Source organism: Rana temporaria, chromosome 5 (genome assembly GCF_905171775.1).
Source record: "Rana temporaria chromosome 5, aRanTem1.1, whole genome shotgun sequence".
Lineage (NCBI taxonomy): Eukaryota > Metazoa > Chordata > Amphibia > Anura > Ranidae > Rana > Rana temporaria.
The window spans coordinates 370,765,839-370,783,086 of record NC_053493.1 but is presented as its reverse complement, the minus strand read 5'-3'; the positions used below and the strand labels follow the sequence as shown (position 1 = coordinate 370,783,086).

At 49.4% G+C, this 17,248-nt stretch overlaps 1 protein-coding gene across 8 annotated transcripts in view; it reads right to left on the bottom strand.

Annotated features, from left to right (window-relative positions):
* The window catches only part of RIMS2 (regulating synaptic membrane exocytosis 2), an 830,084-nt gene that overhangs the window by 515,770 nt on the left and 297,066 nt on the right, over nucleotides 1-17,248 (bottom strand). The gene's annotated exons all lie outside the window — the stretch shown is intronic.

Here is a 17,248-nt window from a genome sequence, read left to right as displayed (position 1 = left end):
ATATGGACACTTCTAATGCGGGCCATGGGTCCAATAAACGTGCTGTTCCCACCAGTCCACCTTCTCCCCTATGGAAGAAGAACAGGAACAAGAAAGCCAAAGACGGAGAAGCCACCTGAGGAGAAGACTCACCTGCTTCTTCTAAAATTTTCTGAGTCCCTTGGTACTTGACCCTAGGGGAACTGAGAGAGCAGATTTGTTTAGTTTCATGACTGGATTCTATTTTTGTGATGTCTCTTTTCCTTAAATCTCTCTCTATTTTGTTTTCAGGCTTCACCTGGAATTGTTTGGACCTGTCGATTTTTTTTTTTTTTTTTTTTTTTTTTGGGTCTAGCTATACAAACTTTCTTTTTTTTTTGATTTATGATGACTAGTTGTTCACTCCTTTTATTTTTGTAAATGGCCGTATGCTTTTGGGGTGTGACGTTGTTGTGTCATCGGAATCCCCTGGGGGTCGCGGTGGGCTCCCTCTGCCCCACTAGTGGGGTAGTGGGCGTCGGCGGTGATCTCTGGGGGCCATAGAGGTCTTAATGGATTTCTCTGTTTATGCTGTGTACTATTAACATAGTATATTACTTCAATATTTTATTTCTTGGGCGCCCGGTTCCGGCCTGGCTTCAATGCGCCTTCATCCAGCCTTTGGATAACTGATGGTTTCCGAGGGATGGACAGTTCGCTCCTTTTTAGGGGGAACTGAAATTGATTTAAACTTTTTGAGTGACTGGGGTTTCTCCCCCCTAGCACTCCTTTTTCCTTTTCCGGGAGACCTGTTTGTTTCTTTCCTTTTCTGTCTTCCCAAACCAAGCACTATAATGCCGTATTGCTCACGAATGTGCCTAACCTCTCTCACGTTCTCAGGTTGTTTACCACATCGATTCATTCCTAAGGGTAAGGACACTATGGATCAGAATGACTTGAATTTCAGATTGTCCCGGGATCCGAGGCTGCACTGGGTGAGTGGGGGCTGTCTCTACCGGGGTGCCAATTCTCTCTTCCATGGCTAACACGATAGGTCCCAATATCCGCATCGCCTCCCATAATGTACAGGGTATAAACTCTCCAATTAAAAGGAGAAAAGTGATGGACCACTACAAATCTCTTCACCTGGACATTATTATGTTACAGGAGACACATTTCCCGGTCCGATATAGCCCCACTTTTCTACACTCGAATTTCCCTCAATTCTACTTGGCCAGCGCCATAAACAAGACCAAGGGGGTGGCAATATTGTTCTCTAAGAAATGTGCTTTCGCCAAAATCTCTGATACGATTGATCCCGACGGGCGGTTTTTACTGGTTAAGGGTAAGATTGGGGATCAACTATTCTCGCTGGTGTCATATTATGCTCCAAATAGAGGACAGGCCAAATTTTTCAAATCTATGATTGACACCCTTTCTCCGGAATTGGAAGGTACCGTAGTGTTTGGAGGGGACTCTAACACGGCCTTGGACCAGGGATTAGACAAAACCAAGCCACTGGGGTCTCAAACAATTCGTCCCACTAGAGAAAGTCTTAAAATTGCTAAACTTCTATATGACTACGGCCTGGCTGACACGTGGAGGGAGCTTAACCCATCTAAGAGAGATTACACTCACTTTTCTCACCCACACCTCACGTACGCTCGCATAGACCATATTCTCACTCCCTCTACCGTCCTCCCGGCTGTCATATCGGCCTCTATCAGGGACTCCGCATTGTCGGATCATTCCTTGGTGATCGTCTCTCTTCAGTTGGGACTCCGGGAGGGGTCTCGTACGTTTTGGAGACTGAATGAATCTTTACTCTCGAACCCGGCTACAGTTATGGAAATAGATAGGGCCTTGAGGGAATACTTTCAGCTTAACGACACGGGGGAAGTGTCTGATGAGACACTTTGGGCTGCTCACAAGGCTTTTATCAGGGGAAAGTTCATTCAGATTTCCACACGGGTAAAACAAGAAAGGAAAGCCGAAATAGAAAAATTGGAAACTGAATATATTTCACTAAAGGCACTACACAAAAGAAATCCTTCCGGTACCTCCATGACCCAGCTAGATAATGCAAGACTGGCTCTTAACCTCGCCCTTACGACCCGGGCAGAGAAAGCTATAAGATGGAGCAAACACAAATTTCACACCCAGACCAACAGAATAGGCCCCCTTCTAGCAGCCAAACTAACTCCAAAACCCAAGCTCCTCTCCATGCCCAAGATTAGAATAGGGGGGCAACCTCCCACGACCAACCCTTCCAAAATTCTGGAGGCTTTTCATAATTTCTATTCGCGCCTCTATGACTCTCCCACTCTTCCTTCTGAAGAACTAACATCTAAATTTTTTGAGGAACTCCCTATCCCTTCCCTTTCAACGACCCACAGAGAGATTATGGATGCCAAAATCACGGTAGAAGAGGTGATGGAGGTAATTGGGGGTCTCCGACCTGGGTCGGCTCCGGGGCCGGATGGTCTTTCCATTCCATACTACAAGACTTTTTCGGATATTTTATCACCACGTTTGACCAAATTTTTTAATTCTAAAGCCAATGGCGATCCTTTTGATTCCCAGATTAACACGGCCTTCATCACAGTCATTCCCAAACCAGATAAAAACCCGGAGGATGTCAATAACTATCGTCCCATTTCCCTAATAAACAATGATCTTAAAGTACTTACAAAAATTTTAGCCAATAGATTGGCAGGGTTTATAGGGCAATATGTTCATAGGGACCAAGTAGGCTTCATACCTAGCAGGCAGGGCCCGGACCAAATTAGACGAGCAGTAGACCTAGTGTCGATCCTACAAACCAACTGGACGGGAGGACCTCCCCAAAAGGGATTCCTGTTGTCACTGGACCTCCAGAAGGCCTTTGACTCGGTGTCCTGGACTTATATTGTAACCATACTGAACAAGTGGGGATTTGGGCCTGGATTCATGGGTTTGCTCCGGGCACTGTATGCCTCTCCTAAAGCACTCATCCGGATTAAGGGTCATTACTCCAAACCTATTGTAATCAACAGAGGAACTCGACAAGGATGCCCTTTGTCCCCTCTAATTTTCGCTATGGCCATTGAGACCCTAGCAATAGCTATAAGACTGAATCCTAATATTTCGGGAGTTCATTGTGGGGATCAAACCCACAAATGTGCCCTTTTTGCGGATGACATTCTGCTCTTCTTGACTGCCCCGATGACCTCACTTCCCAATTTATGCCGCACTCTCGAAGACTTCTCTAAAATCTCGGGCTTGACGGTCAACTTCTCCAAATCAAAGGCACTTAATATTTCTCTATCCCCTCAATTAGTTCTGGACCTTAAACATTCGTTTAATTTTAGTTGGAGCGACTCCTCTATTCAGTATCTGGGTATCAATTTGGCAGCCAAGACAGAGACTCTTTATGACCTTAACTACCCCCCGATGTATAAAAAACTGGAGGCTGATCTCAATGCATGGTCTAAGCTTTTTCTCTCTTGGCTGGGTAAGATTAACTCAATCAAAATGACGCTGTTTCCAAGGCTACTATATCTATTTCGCTCCCTACCAATTCCAATAAAGAGAAATCACCTGAAATCTATGCAAAGTAAAATACTTAAGTTTGTCTGGGGTTCATCAGGATATCGAGTACCGCAGGACACGCTTTTTCGCCACAGGAGCAAGGGGGGGCTGGGACTCCCCGATCTTCACAATTATTATATCTCCGCAAGATTAGCACAATTCTCCACAATATATGCCAGGCACAATACTCCAGACTGGGTGAATATTGAGAAGCAAGCTGTCCCCAATATTCCCCTAGACTATCTCCTGTGGTCCCCTGTCAAAGCCCGCCCGGCTATCCTATCCCCAGTACTGTCTCAGTCGTTTGCCCTGTGGGACCGCCTTAGACATAACACCTGCATAACATCTTCCGCACGCCCTTTAGCTCATATTTTTAATAACCCTGACTTCCCGCCAGGACTCCATTTCACAGAGTTTAAGTGGTGGACGGACAAGGGGCTATATCGGATAGGACAGTATTTTACTTCTAGTGGTCCCATCTCCCTCAAATACTGTATTCATACACTTAAATTACCAGACTCTGAAAGGGTCCACTTCGAACAAATATCACAATTTCTACATAATATTTGGGTCTCTAAGCCTCTACCCCCTAACTTTACTTCATATGAGATCTGGTGTGGACAAGCCATGGAGGGGAGGGGAGGCATATCACTGATCTACTCGGCCCTCACTCACCCAACAACTAAAACATCATATATGACTGCCTGGGAGTCCGACTTCCAATGTGACATAAACCTGGAGAATTGGCACAAAGCTGCCTTTAGATCTTTTCGGGGTATACGAGGAGTCTCTTTAATGGAAGCAAGTGTTAAGGTAATTACCAGATGGTACTTGACTCCTTCCAGACTGGCCACCATTTACCCCACAGCTGATCCTCTTTGCTTTAGGGGGTGCCAGCTCCGGGGTACCATGGCTCATGTTTGGTGGGAATGCCCTAGGATTCGCTCCTTTTGGAGGATCATATTTACTATGATCTACAAGATAACAGGATATCGGATTCCCAGGACTCCCAATGTTGCTTTATTGAATGCTACCGTCCCTCTTCTTTCTAGATCCTCACAAAAGCTGATCCACTTCATATTACTTGGTTCCAAGATTGCTATTGCCAAATCTTGGAAACAACCCAGGCCGCTCATCTCAGTAGCTAGACAAAAAATCTCCTGGATCATGATTCAGGAGAAACTGTCCAGCATACTAGATAACTCCTCCGAGGCTTTCTATGAAATATGGACTCCCTGGGCTGACTTTGTTGGCATTCGCCTTACCTCTGATCCTGAATAAATTTGAGAAACTCTTGAATGTGAGTTAGGCATTATTCTTATCACCCTAACCTTATCCCAATTCCCTTTACCTCTTCTTCTCCTTTCCTTCTTCCTCTATATCTGTATCTATCCCTATGGGTTATCATTCTATTATCAGCTAGATTACGCATTCAATGTGGGGTTATAACTCTCCGTTATCGATTAATTTACCTTTTTGGGGGGGGGGGTATTCCTAGCGTTACCCTCAGGTTCTTTTATGTCCATTCCGCATTGGTGAGAGTGATGCGAGTCTGGGGGGGGGTCTGGGGGGACTGGGGGCCCACACCCGGGCACAGTAGGATCCCAATTGGGGTGCTGGGGGAGTGGGCTCCGGGTCTCCTCTGGATTTGTTTCCCCTTATTCAGGGTAATGTTGCATTAAATCTGTTGGATAATTGATGTAATGTCTGATTAATATTCCTTTTCTTGGCAAATTTTCTTTATCTCCTCAAGATGTTGTATTTGATCCCTTGGGGCATATGATGCCCATTTTGCTTAATGATATGTTGTAACCTGACATGAAATTTCAATAAAAATCTATTGAAAGTAAAGAAAGGGATAAAGTGGATATACAATGTATGGGGGTTGTTTTGTAACTGGGCCAGCAGTATAAGCACAGCACTGATCACTAGACCTTAACCTGACAGTAATGATTCACTCTCCATGTAAGATTCAGAAAATGTTTGCTTTCATTGCTCATATTTCCCAGCTTAATTAATGCAGAGAAATGTTCTTCATCCTTCCTATTACCCAACGAAGAGAAAAAAAAAACTGAGCGCAGCTTACAAAACTCATTACCTTCCTACAACAACTCCACATCTCCACTGTACAGGCCGCGTGTAACAGCTGAATCTGCAATTGTGTTGCTCCAGCAATTTCTCCAGCAGCCTTGATTATGACGATATCAATAAAGACTGCAGATTTAAGAGCTCTGGTGGCTTCAGAATAATAGCTTAGTTAACAAATATTTCACGGCATTAATAGAGAAAATAGAATCCTTGGCACTCCACTTGCACCACTCACATAAACATCACATTAAAACTGAACTATACTCCGATATTAACAGTCTTGCTGGGACGCATAAATGAAGAGCAGCGGGATGGATGAAAATGCTGCTGGAGGCTCCCTTCAGTGCTGCTCACATAAAGAAATACCAAGCGATTGGTCACCAGATCTCAGCGGAAGGAGAGGATCAAAGTTCAGAATGGTTCAGCCTCCTCTTGCAAACCAACTAACGTGAACAGCAAAATCAAGACTTCGGGGAGTAGATCAGATCTTCTCCTTTAGGGACCATCTGCATTGTTGTGTTTTATCACACGCATTGCAACGCTCTCAAACAGGCACTGAGGGGCAGATTCACGTAGATCGTCGCAAATTTGTGCGGGCGTAACGTATCTGATTTACGTTACGCCGCCGCAGGTTTTTCAGGCAAGTGCTTTATTCACAAAGCACTTGCCTGTAAAGTTGCGGCGGCGTAGTGTAAATCACCCGGCGGAATTCAAATTCAGCGGGTAGGGGGCGTGTATCATTTAAATGAAGCGCGTCCCTGCGCCGAACGAACTGCGCATGCGTCGTCCGTAAAATATCCCAGTGTGCATTGCTCCAAATGACGTCCCAAGGACGTCATTGGTTTCGTCGTGAACGCAAATGACGTCCAGCCCCATTCACGGACGACTTACGCAAACGGCGTAGACCCAGAGGCAACTTTACGTCGGGAAAAGCCTAACGTAAACGTAATTTTACTGCGTCGGCCGCGCGTACGTTCGGGAATTCGCATATCTAGCTGATGAGGCACCACTAATGGGCACTGATGATATGGCACTAATGGGCACTAATGAGGAGGCATTAATATGCAGCACTGATGGGTACTGATAGGTGGTACTGATATGCAGCACTGATAGGCGGCACTGACGGGCACCCAGGTGGCACTGCTGGCCACTGATAGGCCGCACTGATGGGCACCCAGGTGGCACTGCTTGGCACTGATAGGCTGCACTGATGAGCACTTATAGGTGATAAAGGGGCACCGACAAGCATCCCTGATGGGCACTGATTGGCATCACTGGTGGGCACGGGTTGGCATCCCAGGTGGGCTCTAGTGGGCATCCTTGATGGGTCTGCAATGATAATAAATGCGCTGACCCCCCCCTCCCCCCATCAGGAGAGCCGCTGATCAGCTCTCATCGTGGGCTTTTTTAGTGGTGGAAGACAGGTATTTATACTCTATGGCCCGGATTCACAAAGCACTTGCACCGACGTATCTCCAGATACGCCGCGTAAGTGCAAATATGCGCCGTCGTATCTGTGCGCCGGACCCACATACTAAGATACGCCTAAAAAACAGGCTTCATCCCACCAATGTAACTTGCCTAAGTCGGCGCAGAGTGGGCGAATATTTACGCTGGACGCATTTGGCGATCCCATTGATTTTCCATTCAAATATGCAAATGAGGGAGATACGGCAATTCACGAACGTACGTGCGACAGACGCAAGTGCACGTAAGTTATACGTACGTCGAAAAGTTATGCCCCATAAAGGAGGTGTAACTCAGCAGCATCCGTGCAAAGGGCTGCACCAGGGAACACAAGCTGGCGTATTTTATGTAGTTTACGTTGGACGTGAATATGGCTGAGCGTAGGTTACATTCACGCCGTAGTCAGTGATCCGACGTATCTTAGGGAGTATTTCCGACATGATTCTGAGCATGCACACTGGGATGCGTCCATGGGATGGCGCATGTGCCGTTTGTTATATGTATCTGTCTGTCGCTCGGTCCATCATTTGCATGGGGTCACGCCTGATTTGCATGGCTCACGCCCACTTCCACCTACGCCGGCTTACGCCTAGGAAACACAGCGCAGTTTTGGGAGCACTGGCTTTGTGAATTCAGTGCTTGCCTCTCTGCGCTGCGTACAGGAGATACGCTACAGCGGCATAAATGTGCGCCGCTGTCTGTGAATCCGGGCCACTATGTGTGTAAATTGTAATACTATTTTCCCCTGGTAACCTCTGGAGGAACCTTCGGCTTCCATGGAACCCTGCTTGAGAAATCCTGCTTTAAAGCCATTTTTGCTGTGATATTTAGGAAGTCATTGCTATATCATTGGACAGGTCTGTTTGTCTTGTTAGAGAATAGCCATTGTCATTCTCTGATGTTCTTGAAAGTGTCAAACCATCTGTCAAACCTTCAAATTGATGACACTCCTCTCCTAACAGCTCGAGTTCCACTCCTTTGTAAGAATAATTGTCTATTCATTATCCCATTCTGTCTTGCAAATATTTGAGCCAAAGATTTCTCTAAAAATAATTGTGAATAAGTAAAGAATTCGCACTACATATGACATACAGTATGTTCTAACGAGGGATTGGACCATTGATATGCACGTATATTGTATTATGTTTGGCGTGATTGGGAGGTTTACAGCATATGATGTATATGTTTGTATATATACAAAGAAAAGTCTCCAAAAATCTGGCACAATTACCGCAGAAAATGAATATATTTCACTACATGCAATGGGGTGGATTTACTAAAGGCATATAGACTGAGGACTTTGCAAGTGCAGTTTCCCCAGAGCATAGTAAATGAGGAGGGATCTCTGCTGACTTTCATCGTCCAATCATGTGCATGCAAAAATTCATTTTTTTTTTTAAATCCTTGCATTTATTTGGGAATTCTTTGCAAATTGAAGCTTTCGTCATGTACTAAGCTCTGAAGAAACTTGCACATTGCACAGTCTATTTGCCTTAACCTCTTCCCGACCGTGCTATAGCTAAATGACGGCTACGGCACAGACGCACATTTCCAGGGGGGCGTCTATTGAGGTCCTCTCAGAACCCTGCCTCCCCGCACACCCTGGGGGAACACATCCGGAGCGCTCTGTGATTGGTCTGTCCTTCAGACCAAAGAGCCAATCATAGCGGCTCTTTACCATGTGACTAGCTGTGTCCAATCACAGCTGATCGCAGTGTAAACAGGATTCGCCCGTTATCAGCGGTCCTCTCATCACGCTGACAGCACGTGAGGAGAGCAAAGCCGGTAAGCGGAATCAGGGCACTGATCATCAGTGTTCTGATTGACAGTGCAGCCCCAACAGCGCCCATCAGTGCTGTCAATCAGTGTCCATCAGTGCGGTGTGTCAGTGCCCATCAATGCCGCTTATCAGTGCCACCTATCAGTGCCCATCAATGCCGCTTTTCAGTGCCAACCAGTGTAGCCTATCAGTGAAACCACATCATCGCACATCAGTAAAGGAGAAAAATTACATATTTGCAACATTTTATAACAAAAATTCTAAAAAATGTGTTTGTGTACAGTGTAGCATGACCGCACAATTGTCATTCAAAATGACAACCTCAGCCCTGGTTCACACTGCACTTTGCCCCCTTATCCCTTGTATGTTTAATATTTGTTTGCATTTCCTGATTTTTCCTGAACTCGCACAGCTTCACTCCCCCCAGCAGTCCCGATTTCGGCCGCGATTTAAGAGACATCTGTGCAGGTTTCTGCACAGATGTCTATGTAAATCGCGGCCCCAAATCGCAAAAAGTAGTACAGGAACTACTTTTTGAAATCGGTGCAGCGCCGAAGACGTCGCACCGATTAGGACAGTGTCATTGCCGGCAAATGCCGCCGTTTTGAGATGCGATTTCACATGTGAAATCGCATCTCAAATCGAAGGAAATCGTACCCAGTGTGAACCTGGGCTCAATAATTTATTTAGGTTTCTATGCATTATTGTTGAGAGGACTGATCCAAAAAGGTAGATGCTACTCAAAATTGTCCATTATATTGTTGCATTCCTTAAATACCGCATGTCTGGACCACTACTTTATTACCACATGCATTTAATTTTTTCTTCTTTCTGTGAATTAACTTTAACCCCTTTTTATACGGTATATACAGGCATACCCCACTTTTAAGTACACAATGGGGTTTATTCAGGCCCGGACTGGGATAAAAAATAGGCCCGGGCATTTTGGATTGAGCAGCCCGTGACATGGTAACCGGCCCTTTCCCCACTCTCCACCCTGACGGAATCCTGGAAGAGGTGTGTGGTTAGGCCAGGAAAGAGCATAGGGGGGTGGAGAGCACAGGGAATAACCTTGAGAACATGGGTTGGGGTGAGAGCACAAGTGAGGCAGAGAACACAGGGAGGAAGAGGAGAGCACAGGGGGGCAGCGGAGAGCATGGGGGAGGTGGAGAGCACAGGGAGGTGGCGGAGAGCACGGGGGGGGGGGGGTGTGTGTGTGGAGATCACAGGGGGTGGGCAGAGCATGGGGGGGGCATGGAGAGCATGGGGGGGGGATGAGGAAAGCACAGGGGGTGATGTGAAGAGCACGGGGGGGGGATGTGAAGAGTGGAGAGCACAAGGGGGATGTGGATGTAGAGCACAGGGGGGGATGTGGAGAGCACAGGGGGGGGGATGTGGAGAGCACAGGGGGGGGGATGTGGAGAGCACAGGGGGGGGGATGTGGAGAGCACAGGGGGAATGTGGAGAGCACAGGGGGGGATGTGGAGTGTGGAGAGCACAGGGGGGATGTGGAGTGTGGAGAGCACAGGGGGGATGTGGAGTGTGGAGAGCACAGGGGGGATGTGGAGAGCTTGGGGGGACAAGTGAGGCAGAGAACACAGGGAGGAAGAGGAGAGCACAGGGGGGCAGCGGAGAGCATGGGGGAGGTGGAGAGCACAGGGAGGTGGCGGAGAGCACGGGGGGGGGGGGTGTGTGTGGAGATCACAGGGGGTGGGCAGAGCATGGGGGGGGGGCGATGAGGAAAGCACAGGGGGTGATGTGAAGAGCACAAGGGGGATGTGGAGAGTACAAGGGGGATGTGGAGAGCACGGGGGGGGGGGGTGGAGTGTGGAGAGCACAAGGGGGGTGTGGAGTGTGGAGAGCACAGGGGGGATGTGTAGAGCAGGGGGGGGGGATGTGTAGAGCACAGGGGGGGGATGTGGAGAGCACAGGGGGGGGAATGTGGAGAGCACAGGGGGGGATGTGGAGAGCACAGGGGGGGATGTGGAGAGCACAGGGGGGGGGATGTGGAGAGCATGGGAGGATGTGGAGAGCATGGGAGGATGTGGAGAGCACAGGGGGGGATGTGGAGAGCACAGGGGGGATGTGGAGTGTGGAGAGCACAGGGGGATGTGGAGAGCTTGGGGGGATGTGGAAAGCACATGGGGGGATGTGGAGAGCACATGGGGGGGATGTGGAGAGCACATGGGGGGGATGTGGAGAGCACATGGGGGGGATGTGGAGAGCACATGGGGGGGATGTGGAGAGCACATGGGGGGGATGTGGAGAGCACAGGGGGGGATGTGGAGAGCACAGGGGGGGATGTGGAGTGTGGAGAGCACAGGGGGGGATGTGGAGTGTGGAGAGCACAGGGGGGGGATGTGGAGTGTGCAGAGCACAGGGGGGATGTGGAGTGTGAAGAGCACAGGGGGGATGTGGAGTGTGGAGAGCACGGGGGGGGATGTGGAGTGTGGAGAGCACGGGGGGGGATGTGGAGTGTGGAGAGCACAAGGGGGGTGTGGAGAGCACAAGGGGGGTGTGGAGTGTGGAGAGCACAAGGGGGGTGTGGAGTGTGGAGAGCACAAGGGGGGTGTGGAGAGCACAAGGGGGGTGTGGAGTGTGGAGAGCACAAGGGGGATGTGGAGTGTGGAGAGCACAGGGGGATGTGGAGTGTGGAGAGCACAGGGGGGGGTAATGTGGAGAGCACAGGGGGGCAAGTGGAGAGCACAGGGGGGCAAGTGGAGAGCACAGGGGGGGATATGGAGTGTGGAGGGCACAGGGGGGATGTGGAGAGCACAGGGGGGGATGTGGAGAGCACAGGGGGAGTGTGGAGAGCACAGGGGGAGTGTGGAGAGCACAGGGGGAGTGTGGAGAGCACAGGGGGGGGATGTGGAGAGCACAGGGGGGGGATGTGGAGAGCACAGGGGGGGGATGTGGAGAGCATGGGAGGATGTGGAGAGCACAGGGGGGGATGTGGAGAGCACAGGGGGGATGTGGAGAGCACAGGGGGGATGTGGAGTGTGGAGAGCACAGGGGGGATGTGGAGTGTGGAGAGCACAGGGGGGATGTGGAGAGCACAGGGGGGGATGTGGAGAGCACAGGGGGGGATGTGGAGAGCACGGGGGGGGATGTGGAGAGCACGGGGGGGGATGTGGAGAGCACAGGGGGGGGATGTGGAGAGCACAGGGGGGATGTGGAGAGCACAGGGGGGGGATGTGGAGTGTGGAGAGCACAGGGGGGGATGTGGAGAGCACAGGGGGGGATGTGGAGAGCACAGGGGGGGGATGTGGAGAGCACAGGGGGGATGTGGAGTGTGGAGAGCACAGGGGGGGATGTGGAGTGTGGAGAGCACAGGGGGGGGATGTGGAGAGCACAGGGGGGGGTGGAGTGTGGAGAGCACAGGGGGGGGATGTGGAGTGTGGAGAGCACAGGGGGGATGTGGAGTGTGGAGAGCACAGGGGGGGATGTGGAGTGTGGAGAGCACAGGGGGGGGATGTGGAGTGTGGAGAGCACAGGGGGGATGTGGAATGTGGAGAGCACAGGGGGGATGTGGAGTGTGGAGAGCACAGGGGGGATGTGGAGAGCACAGGGGGGGGAATGTGGACAGCACAGGGGGGGGGGGAATGTGGACAGCACAGGGGGGGGGGGGAATGTGGACAGCACAGGGGGGGGGAATGTGGACAGCACAGGGGGGGGATGTGGACAGCGCAGAGGTGGGGGGAATGTGGACAGCGCAGGGGTGGGGGGAATGTGAACAGCGCAGGGGTGGGGGGAATGTGGACAGCGCAGGGGTGGGGGGAATGTGGACAGCGCAGGGGTGGGGGGAATGTGGACAGCACAGGGGGGGATGTGGACAGCACAGGGGGGGGATGTGGACAGCACAGGGGGGGGGATGTGGACAGCACAGGGGGAATGTGGACAGCACAGGGGTGGGGGGAATGTGGACAGCGCAGGGGTGGGGGGAATGTGGACAGCGCAGGGGTGGGGGGAATGTGTACAGCGCAAGGGTGGGGGGGAATGTGGACAGCGCAAGGGTGGGGGGGAATGTGGACAGCACAGGGGGAATGTGGACAGCACAGGGGTGGGGGGAATGTGGATAGCGCAGGGGTGGGGGGAATGTGGATAGCGCAGGGGTGGGGGGAATGTGGACAGCGCAGGGGTGGGGGGAATGTGGACAGCGCAGGGGTGGGGGGAATGTGGACAGCGCAGAGGTAGGGGGAATGTGGACAGCGCAGAGGTAGGGGGAATGTGGACAGCGCAGGGGTGGGGGGAATGTGGACAGCGCAAGGGTGGGGGGAATGTGGACAGCGCAGGGGTGGGGGGAATGTGGACAGCGCAGAGGTAGGGGGAATGTGGACAGCGCAGGGGTGGGGGGAATGTGGACAGCGCAAGGGTGGGGGGAATGTGGACAGCGCAGGGGTGGGGGGAATGTGGACAGCACAGGGGGAATGTGGACAGCGCAGGGGTGGGGGGAATGTGGACAGCGCAGGGGTGGGGGGAATGTGGACAACACAGGGGTGGGGGGAATGTGGACAGCACAGGGGGAATGTGGACAGCGCAGGGGTGGGGGGAATGTGGACAGCGCAGGGGTGGGGGGAATGTGGACAACACAGGGGTGGGGGGAATGTGGACAACACAGGGGGGGTGGGTGTAAACAGCACAGGGGGGGGATGTAAACAGCACAGGGGGGGGAATGTGGACAGCACAGGGGGGGGGGGGATGTGGACAGCACGGGGGGGGGGGTGTGGACAACAGGGGGGGATGTGGACAGCACAGGGGGGATGTGGACAGCAGGGGGGGGTGTGGACAGCACAGGGGGGACCTTTCCGAGACCTGTAGGAGGAAGATTGTTCTATATGCAGCAGCCCCCACTGCTCCTTTTATCCAGGTAACAGGAGGGGGGCTGTACTCACTGTTTCTGTCATCCTGTGTGTGAAGTATAAGGCGGGCATCGTGGGACCTTTCTCGGCAGGACACAGCAGCTCTAGCTCCTCCCCATTCTTAGTCACGCCCCCGGCACCGACGGCTGACCAATACGGGCGGCCGTATCGTAGGTGTCATCTAGCTCTTCCCTCTTTTGTTCCGTCCTCCCGGGGCCGATGGCTGAGTGTAGCTGACAGCCGGGCGGCCGCGGAGAGGAGAGCTGAGTGGCGCGGGCTTAAAGCGCAGCCCAGCTCTCTTGGGCCCTGCGAGGACCTGCGAGGACTTGCGGCCTGGTGGCCCTAGCGGCCGCGGCCGACCGGGCATTTGCCCGGTTTGCCCTATGGCCAATCCGGGCCTGGGTTTATTTACTAAAGCTGGAAAGAGCAAAATCAGGCTAATTTATGCATAAAAAACAATGGGCTTCCAGGTTTTATTACCAAAGCCTAATTGAAGAAGATGGGGTTAGAAGCTCATTGGTTTCTTTGCAGAAGTGAGCTTTATTTTGCGTATTCCATCTTTAGTAAATAAACCCCATTGTGTACTTAAAAGTGGGGTATGCCTGTACTGACAATTCTGAGCATTTTGCGGTAAATACAGCAAAACAGTCTAGTATATGGACAATTGCAGGATCGCATGTGATACTTAGGGGAAATGTGTCTGGACCCCTACATACCACGTGATCTGGTTCTGTGAATGGAGCCCTGTGTAATAATAAAAATAATAATAATAATAATAATAAAAAATAAATCGATGAGCTCCAATCAAGTGAATGCCTAGGCAGAGGTGATGTCAGCAGTCTGCTACAGACAGGAGCCACTATACATCTGCATTCTTTAAAGGTTTGGGTTTCGTTATGACGGTCACTCTAACATAAATAATTCCGTATATCTACCAAGCAAAGTGCCACAGAGTATATCTGCATTCAAGAAATATCTTACCACTAAAGTAAAAAAATTATAATAAAAATTAAATAATAATACAATGCACAAATATATTATATATTGCAAAATATAACATAATGCAGGTTTATTTTTGCTGGACGCATACTTATATATTGACTACAATCTGTGGGGATGTGAGACATTCTTGTATTGTATCATAGTGTCAGTGACCTCTAACAGCTGTCTGTTAATGAAGCGATAAATTCCATTAGATTGGGAAGCTGTGAAATGTTTTCCAATGGATGACATGTCACATACAGGCCCTTGCTGTGGAGTATAAAGGAGAGAAATTTGTAAGTTGCCTTTGCTGACTACTTCTAATTTTTTAGTGGTCAGACTGTTATGCTGCGTACACATGGACCGTTTTCATCAGACGAACCGATCGTGTGTGGGCCCCATCGTTTTTTTATCCATCGGTGAAAAAACTAGGAACTTGTTTTAAAATGATCTGATGGTTAAAAAAACTATAGAAAAAAACGATCGTCTGTGAGCACGTCCATCGGTTAAAAATCCACGCATGCTCAGAATCAAGTCGACGCATGCTCGGAAGCATTGAACTTCATTTTTCTCAGCACGTCGTTGTGTTTTACGTCACCGCGTTCTGACACGATCGTTTTTTTAACTGATGGTGTGTAGGCATGACTGATGACAGCTTCATCGGATATCTGATGAAAAAATCCATTAGACCGTTTTCATCGAATGAACCGATCGTGTGTACAGGGCATTAGACTAGATTCACACATATGTGGTGCGGGAAACGCAGTGATCCCTGCATGTTTCCCGCACCTCATTGCAAATCGCACTGTGTTATATACACCCAAAAGGATTGCAAAATGGTGGGTGTTTGCCCGCACAGGATTGCATGGTACAAAACAACAATGGAATGCGGTTGCGGTGCGTCTCCAAAAAAAGGTGCCTGCACGTCTTTTATGCAATGCAGTGTAATTTGAGCCCATTTAAAATAAATAGGCTCAAATCGCACTGCGCTGAATTGCACAGAAATTCCCTGCTTGCTGTCAACCTAAAAAAAAATGTCTCTGCCTGCTGTCGCATCATTCATTCACAGTGTTCTGTGAATGGGAAAACTACAAGTACCGACATCCTTTGCGGCTGTCGGCTTGTACTTTCCAATGAACTGCCATGGTGTTGTTCAGCACTCTAGTAGTTCATTGAGTCTTCCTGTCATTGTGTAAATGCTTGCCTGTAAGTTTGAATCACAAGAGGAGAAGTCGGCACTCGGAATGGAATCCAACAATGGTTTTCCTTTATTGCAAAAGCATGTATAACAGCTGAAAAGCAGCCAATGCGTTTTGGCTGTCAGGCCTTAGTCATGGCTGGCTATAACTAAGGCCTGATGGCCGAAACACGTTGGCTGTTTTAAAGCTGTTATACATGTTTTTGCAATAAAGGAAAACCATTGTTGGATTCCATTCCGAGTGCCGACTTCTCCTCTTGTGATTCGAGTTATCTGAGGCTTCCTGTAGCTCTGAGCACTGGGCGGAGCTGACATGTGAGAAGGTGAAAGCATTTACACACTTGTATTCACATAAAATTCACCTTTACAGAAAAAAAAATAGTGCAGTTGTTCACCTGCAAAAAAAATTGATTTATTTTTTTGTAAAGGTCATTGTAAACCCGGGAAAAAAAAACCCTGTAAAACAAAGGCATATAGAGCTAATATGCATTACATACTAGCTCATTATGAAATACTTACCTTAGATCAAAGCTGTTGCAGCAGTCTCCAGACACCGCTGTGACCAGCAACATGTCTCCCGGAGTTATTTCTGGGTTCGCGGAGCGGCGATGACGTCACTCCGCGCATGCACGCAGCCGGCGCGGTTGCTGAAGAAACGGCTTGAGCGGCCCGTTTCTTCAGTGCGCATGCGCCGATGACGTTGGCACAACCGTATATATGGTGAATATCTCCTTTACAGTTTTACAGTTCCTACAGGTAAGCCTTATTATAGGCTTACCTGTAGGTAAAAGTGGTGTAAGTAGGTTTACAACCGCTTTAAAGTAGAACTGAACTTTTATTATTATTATTTTGGATAGAGTAAGGGAGGGTTTTTGTCATTTGAGTTGAGATAGAACTCAAATGGCAAATAGCCACAACAGGAAGTAAAAGGAAATCCCTCCAAAGTAAGGGAATGCCACCCAAAATAAATTGATAAGGTTTGGCAGCCTTGGCTGTAGTTGTAGTTATTGATCACTGTTTGGAATTTCCTTATCTATTCTACCGATTGTATTGGCTAGCTCCATGTTTCAGCCCATTAGACCTCACTTTGCTTCTAAAGCTCCTTCTTCAACCTTGTATAAAAAACAGTTTTCCTCCTGAATGCACTGTTCATATGCCCTAACCATCCTACAATTTTAGGTCTGTGGGTATAAGTAATGTTAATGTTCTGAACATCGAACAATCAGTCCAATGAGTCAATTTTAGAACCTAGCTTTACCGTGTCTACCTCAAAGGGGGGTATAGCTTTGGGACAGGAGGTTGGGGTAACTGGTTCTTGTATTTTTGACTGGAATTTTCAATGTGCAA